This window comes from Corapipo altera, unplaced genomic scaffold, assembly GCF_003945725.1.
Source record: "Corapipo altera isolate COAL_440 unplaced genomic scaffold, ASM394572v1 112, whole genome shotgun sequence".
Classification (NCBI taxonomy): domain Eukaryota; kingdom Metazoa; phylum Chordata; class Aves; order Passeriformes; family Pipridae; genus Corapipo; species Corapipo altera.
This window is the reverse complement of record NW_020884899.1, coordinates 3,123,964-3,130,792: the sequence shown is the minus strand read 5'-3', so window position 1 is coordinate 3,130,792 and position 6,829 is coordinate 3,123,964. Positions and strand designations below refer to the sequence as shown.

The following is a 6,829-nucleotide window of genomic DNA, read 5'->3' as shown; positions in this document are numbered from 1 at the left end:
TACTTGTGGATGTTTTTATAAATTGATTTCCTCAAGGACTGACTGGCACAAATATTAGGTGCAATCTGATGAAGTCAGAATGTTGTAGTGCATCAGCAGTGTAGGGGAAAGTAAAGGAATGCGGTACCACCAAAAAAAAAAAAAAAAGGCATGAAAGCCACCAGACCTTCTTTACTGCATTTTGGGGACTTTGTGAGCTGCAAGCATCTGAAGATGAGAAATCACAGGAGTAACCAGCCACAGAGTGACACTGAGCTGCCACTGCAAAATGGGACTGAGAAGGGCAAAAGCAACCCTGGCTGTATCCAGTTGGGGAATTCTTACTAGATGAGCACAAAGTCTGGCTTTGGCACCCATTTTCAGGAGAGGAACCTTGAGCAGCAGCCCAGGCAGAAGAGCTACCATGGCATTAGGTGCAGGGACAGGCAGGCTAGCAGGAAAATGCTGGAAAAACTTGTTTAGTCTTCCATGTAATGGCCGAGAGGGAGATGATTGCCGTCTCCAAATACACTGTAGTGTAAACACCACGGCAGGAGCTATGAGAGATAAATTACAACGTTGGCACAGGAGCAAATGGATATTAACCAGCCGTGCATCCAATTAAGCTGGAAATGAGAAGATGATTCCTAACAATTAGAATAGTGAGTTCCAAAAACGCCTTCAGACCAGACGAGCACGAGCCAAGGCCCGGCCACTTTTTAGGATGCAGCTTGGCGTGGCTGTGAAGACATCGCAGGATGAAGCGGTGCTAGAAACAGCACGGGGTAGGAGTCGGGGTCTCCGAGGTGTACTTCTGTCCTGCGTTTCCAAACGCTCGGGATGGCTGTTGAGGTGTCTCTGGGGCAGAAAACGAGCCACCTGTTAATGGACCCGTACTGGCCTCCCTCACGCCGTCACCACCGCCCCCAGGCCAGCCCTGCGCACCCCACCCTGCCCGTGCCCAAACCGCGTCCTTTCCCCCTCCCTGCGCCCTTCACTCTCCCGCGGCGCCCCCCCTCTCCCTCAGGCGGCGCCCGCGCGGCCCCGGCACCGCCGGCCTGGGCGTGGCCACGGACCGGGCGGGACGCGGCGGTCGCGCCGATTGGTCGCGGCTGCTTCGGGGGCGGAGCTCTGCCCTCCTCGGCCAATGGGCAGCGGCGAGGGGGGCGGGGCCGCTCGGTTTAATGGTGGGGGCGGCCGTGGCGGCGGCAGAGCGGGGTGCGGCCGGCGGTGAGTGCGGGCGGGTGTCGGGCCGCGGGCACGTGGGACGGAGGGCGCGGGGCCCAGCCTTGTCCGGTGGCGGTGGGCCAGGGGTGCCCGGGCTACCCCAGCGGTCCTTTGGGATGTTTAAGAGGGGGCAGTTTGGGTGAAGGTGTCCCAGGTTAGCGGGTCTGGGCTGACTGTTGTGCTGTGCTGGGGGGACTTTGGAGCTGTTTGCGGAAGGGTGCTGGGGAGGCCTTAGGGGGGTTCAGCTGCTTTGGGGGTGAAGCTCTGCTGCCAGGGTAGGTGGGCCCTGCCCCAGGGAGGTTATGTGCTGGCTTGGCACCTGCTGACCGGGCTGCTGGAGAAGGCTGTGTGTGCGTCCATGTCCCTGTCAGCTGGGATGCTCTCTGTCCTGGGAGGAGGTGGGTGGTTTCCCCTCACCACAGGTGTGGGGGAGCGCGGCGGGGGAGGCTGTGGCCTGATGGGTGGGGTGGCTGTTGTGACATGGGGTGACCACGCTGGGTGCGGCCGCCACTAGCGGAGGCTGTCACCCTCCTGGCGAGGGGGGTGCCCGTAGTGGCGATGTGGATCCCTGTGGCAGTGTAGAGGTGTGCGAACCTACCCGTGTCAGAAGGAGGGAGTCAAGTGGAGTCCAAGCTGAGTTGCTGAAGTGTTTTTTTTTTTTTTTTAAAGTAGCTGGGTCCTGACGCTGTGAGGAGCTGCAGTGCTCCCTGGCTCACAGCCTGATGCCGCTGCCCCAGCGCTCCCTCCGTGGTGCCAGGGAAGGGTACAGTTAGTTCCCTTACCGCAGTCGGCTGCTCTCCCTGGGGCAGGGCCGCCCGCTCTGTGCGGGGTTGGGATGCTTTCCCGGCCGGCCAGGTAGAACGACCGTCCCTCGGCGCTATTCTGTGCCGGGGCACAAACAGCGGGCCCCGCTCCGGCAGGTCTGTGCCGGCGGCCGTGCCGGGTCCGGCCGGTTGCCCGAGCCCGGGGTTCTCCCGCTCCCCGGCTCAGGGACCGGCGGCTGCGCGGCCTCTCAGGGACGGGATCGGCACCGCCGCGTTGGCGCTTCGGCGGGGCTGTGCCGGCCCCACAGGCGGCGGAGCGGCCCGCGGGGCTCGCTGGAAGGTGGCCGAGCCCCCTCCCCACACGCGGGGCCTCCCCGGGCCCGTAGCGGCCCTTCCCGGCCGCGCAGGCCCCGCTGGGCCGCGGCCCCGCTTCCGGGCCCGGCCGCGCCACACCCGAGCCGGGCCGGGAGCCGCCCGGGCGGGGGGGCCGGCGGGGCCTGTGCCGGGGCACTCGCGGGGGTGGCAGCGGGGCCCTCCCGGCGGGGGCACCGGGCAGCCCAGGAGGGCTATGGTCTGCTGGGGCTTCGCTGCAGCGGGGCGAGAGCAGCCCCCGGCGGCCGAGGAGCTTTCTTGTGCACGGCCCTCGGCATCAATGTAACCATTGAGATGGCTCTTCCCTCCTCCTCCGGGCAGGGTGGCAGTACCAGGCCTCCCCCGCTGCTGCGACACAATGTCAGCTTTGAGTGCCGGCTCGTGTAGGTGCTTGGCCTCCCGCTGGCCCTCGCTCTGGAACGCGGTGGCAAGAGGAGGAGGAGGTCACTGTCACCCTCCTGGTGGCAGCAGTCCCCTGGCCGCGGGCTCATCTCGCATTGGTGTGGCCATGCACAAGGGGCTGCACTTGCTGGAGAACTTCAAGCTTAGTAACCGCTGGCAGTACAGTCTATAGGTCTCTTACATGGGCCTGTTCCTCTGTTGTAACGAGGCGGCAGTTGGAAAAGCTGCTTCTTTTTAATCTTATAACAGACTAAATGAGGCAGCATAAATAGGCATTGCAACAGGAGGGGAAGCTTTGGGGGTCACATCTATGCCTCCGTGCCTGGGCTGCTTCCTGGTGGGGAGCTGTTAGATGCTTTCCCTGTGACTGACCACCTCGGTTCTGGAGTCCTAAAGGCAGGAAGAAGTGGGGTGAATCCCCCCTCCTGTGCTCAGTGGGCACCATGGGATAACACAGGGTGCTTTACCTGCTAGTGCATTTCCTTTGAGCATCTATTCCCCTCTTGGTGGCCAGGATTGCCTGTGCAGCAGGGCATCTCTCCTGCTGTGCTGTCCCGAATTGACCACCTTCTCTTCTGCCAGAATGCAGCCAGGGCAGATTCCTAGCTGGATGGAGCTGACCTTCCCACTAGACCTGCCAGGCAGCTTCTTGAGGATGGCTTAGAGAGTCAAACAGCTGGCTGAGCCCTTGAGGCTTGACTGACACTGCTGTGTCTAATCTCTTTCCTAAGAAGCCCCTCTAGCTCATGGGTGTGAGCTGCTACTAACAGCCTGTTCCTATGAGCAACAGCAATGATGCCAGCTGTTGCAGCATCTACTTGCTGCATCTCGCTGTGGGGATTAAGCCATGCCACCCACACAGCCTGGGCCTTTGCAGTCCTGCCCTGTGTTTTATTCTCATTTCTGTTTCCTGAAAATCTTTTGGATGGGGGGATTCTGTGGTCCTTCGGGGCAGAAATGTGATATGAGAGAAAGTACTGTTAAAACTGGGGGAGTAAAAGCTCACTCTGACCTAGAGCTGTCTCTCACCACACGTTAGAGGTGAAAATAAGTGAGCTTATTGAAGGTGCATAGTGTCTCCTTTTGCTCCTGGTGGAGAAAAGCTTTGCATCCTGAGGAACTTCCGAAGCTGGTGTCAGAAGCAGGTACATTGCTGCATACTTGGCTTGGCACTGTCCTTGAAGCTTAGGAGTGAATGCTTTCCTCTTTTCTGCTGAGGTTACAGCACAGTCAACACTCAGCCTGAGATCCTTCCTTTAGGGAGAAGCTCCCAGGAGAGAGAGAGACACTGGGAGTGGTGCCTATGATGGCCCAAGAGATGCTCTGTGTTTCTGTGCTTTTGTGTTGGACAGATGGTGGGAGTACTTGGGCTGGAAAGTCTGGTTCTTGCCAGTCAAACAGGTGAGGCAGCTTGGGTTCCTACAGGGAGGAGACGGTCCCCAGGAGCCAGGACTCTTCCCTGCAGGAGTTGTGGGGCTGCTGTTGCTCAGAGATGACAAACTGTGGCTGCCACAGCCCTATGTCTGCACACTACCTGAGCCTTTAGTGGCTTGAGGATGGTGGAGGTGGTAACTGGGTCTGATGGTTCTTGATTTCCCTTAGTTTCTCATGGGGTTTTTAATTTCTAGTTGATTCTTCCCTGTGGGATGGATCAGGGTGGTAAGCTGTCACTGGCAGCAAGTTTTCCAGCTGTGCAAGGAGTGCTCTTACCCTGTGGGTCAGATCAGCTAGCTTTGCTCTCATAGTTTGTTAATAGATTTGCTCTGTACACACACAGATTTACAACTCATGCCGTTTCTACTTAATCCTAAGAGGCTTTTTCTGTCTGTAGAGGACCAGCAGTAGAAGCAACAGTCCTGACTTTGAGAGGTCCATCTATACCTGTATTGAGATCATCATACCTCATGCTTCATTTCTTGTGCTTAAATGGCTGTGAACCCTCTTAAAGGTGGTCTCTACTAAGCCTTATGCTGTTGGGCTCTAGGTGCTGGAGTCCAACATCTCTTGTACTGTCAGAAAACATCCCGTTCTCTTGTTAGAAGGTGATTGTGTGGCTGAACTGCCTTCTTGGTGTGGAGGGTACAGGGGCCCAAAGCTCATGTCATGGTGAGTGACAGGCAGTGACCCCTTGTCTCATTGAGAACTGGCTCTGGGTTCACACTTGGGCTTCTTAAGCAGTCCAGATAAAGCTGTTGGAGGGATTTTGTGAGTCTCTCCTTTCTGCATCTTGCTTTGTAGACTTTAATGTCCATCTGGTCTTGGTGGGGCTGTCTAATGAACACACAAGCCTGAAAGGGGCAGAGCACAGTAATCATTTCTGTGTCATGATTACAGCCACTGTTGTGAGAACAGAGGTGAAGCCTTGTATTGAGGCATTTGCATAATGATGAAACCCAGTGATGAGTGCTGTGGTACAGCCTGTCCCACCTTCACATCGGGGTACTCTGTTCCTTTGCTGGAGGGCTTTAGAAGGCTTGACCTGTTTTTAGATGCAGGTGTTAGAAGTTGGCCTTGCTCAGTCTAGTCCTGCCTGCCCTGCTCTGTCACTTGCCTAGTTCTGTCCTTCCTGAGTGTGCTCTCTCTGCACCCTGGGGGGCTGCTGGATGCCACCATTTTAGAGAGGGAACACAGCCATCTCTACCTTCTTCCCCCTTCACCTGGTGCTGCATGAGGGAGAGGACACAGATCAGTATGGTTAGCTCAGAAAGGAAATACCTTATTTTCCACTTGTGTAGGTATCTCACCCTTTGTTTCTTTACTCCTTTGCTCCTTGCTATGTCAGACTTTCTGCTTGATGTTGCCTTTTCTCTGCTTTTTCCCTGCTGTCATCTCTACTGATATCAGCTCCCTGAATATGCAGCCACCAGCATTGAACGTAATAAGTAGTAAGCCTATTCTTAACAGCTTGAGGAGATGCTGTCCCTGAAAAAACTGTACTGTGCATATAGACCTTTTACTGTAATGCATGCTCTCATGGGACCTTGAGGTCTGATTACCTGCTGTGGTTTTTGTACAAGATTACCAGTACCTGATGCAATGGGTGTCTTCCTTTCCCTGAAAGCTTGTGAGGTGCCACACTGACTGCTCAGGCTCTGCAGAGCTTGCCTGTTAATCTTTCCCTGCTTCCAGTAAGCATGGGAAGGGGAGAGCTTAATTTGTTTGTAGGATGTTGTCCAAAGGCCTCAGGGTTTACAACTGCAGCGTGAGATAGTGATAGGGTATTAACACACACTTGGTGAAGATGGGGAAACTGCTCAGCTTCAGGCAGGTCACTTTGTGCCACTTGGATCCAGTGTGCCAGGAGCAGCACCCAGCCAGCGTGACTGCTGTGGCAGTTGCAACGGCAGCTCTTGCAAGAGCTGTTACATATCCTGGGTTTGAGAGTTTTCATCCCCTTCTCTGAACACAGACCTCCTCTATTGACTTCAGAGCTCACACTACTGGGCTGTTAGTCATGGCTTTCGGCACTCAGCATGAAGTAGGTGGGCCAGAGGAAGTGACAAATGGCTGTGATTTGAGTAGGAAAACTTATCTGGTGGTGCTAGCATGAAGTTTCTGTGCAGACTTTCTAGTTATGTTGTGGACTGAGTTCTGGAACTGGTTATTCTCAAACTCTGATCAGAGTCTGTCCCAAGCCCTCAGAGCTGAGGACAGCTGCTTTCCTGCTTTGGCCTAATTGGTTGGTATGGGTTTCTGCACTTGAAACACAGAAGCTTCTTCTCTCCTGCTAGACTTGCCTTCTGTGCCCTGTGAGTTGGTGCCAGGCATCTCTTTAGGCTGTGACTTCTTTTGAGAGAAAAACATGACTTTAGGTGTGTGTGGACAACACTACCTTAACTGAGTCTTCAGGGAATGGCTGAAATCATTAGAGTACTGCAGGTGTACTTGAATATAGCTCTCCTGTTGAGTGCTCTCTGCTGCTTGTGCTTGTGCTGGTGTCCTGAGATGCTGTGTGTGAAGCAAGTGTGCACTACCTGGTTACAGGCCACCTCCCTTTTACCTGGGCACAGAGAGGCAGACAGAGATCCAAATTTTGTGCTTCCCTGTAAACTTCACAAGTTTTTTGTGCTTCCCTGTAAACTTCA

At 55.4% G+C, this 6,829-nt stretch overlaps 1 protein-coding gene and 1 long non-coding RNA gene across 3 annotated transcripts in view; one reads left to right on the top strand and one right to left on the bottom strand.

Moving 5' to 3' along the window:
* LOC113950037 lies at window positions 1-2,019 on the bottom strand. Its single transcript, XR_003528639.1, has 2 exons — window positions 1,805-2,019; window positions 1-837 (listed from the first exon to the last, which is right to left on the bottom strand). It is a non-coding gene; the product is annotated as an uncharacterized LOC113950037 (long non-coding RNA).
* ELOVL1 (ELOVL fatty acid elongase 1) overlaps window positions 1,153-6,829 on the top strand; it is a 13,819-nt gene continuing 8,142 nt past the window's right edge. Inside the window, exon 1 of one of the 2 annotated variants that reach the window (XM_027649300.1) lies at window positions 1,153-1,209. The gene's annotated coding sequence lies outside the window, so the exon portion shown is untranslated. Of the gene's footprint in view, window positions 1,210-2,024; window positions 2,127-6,829 lie in introns of those variants that run through there. The other variant, XM_027649301.1, reaches the window with a different exon arrangement.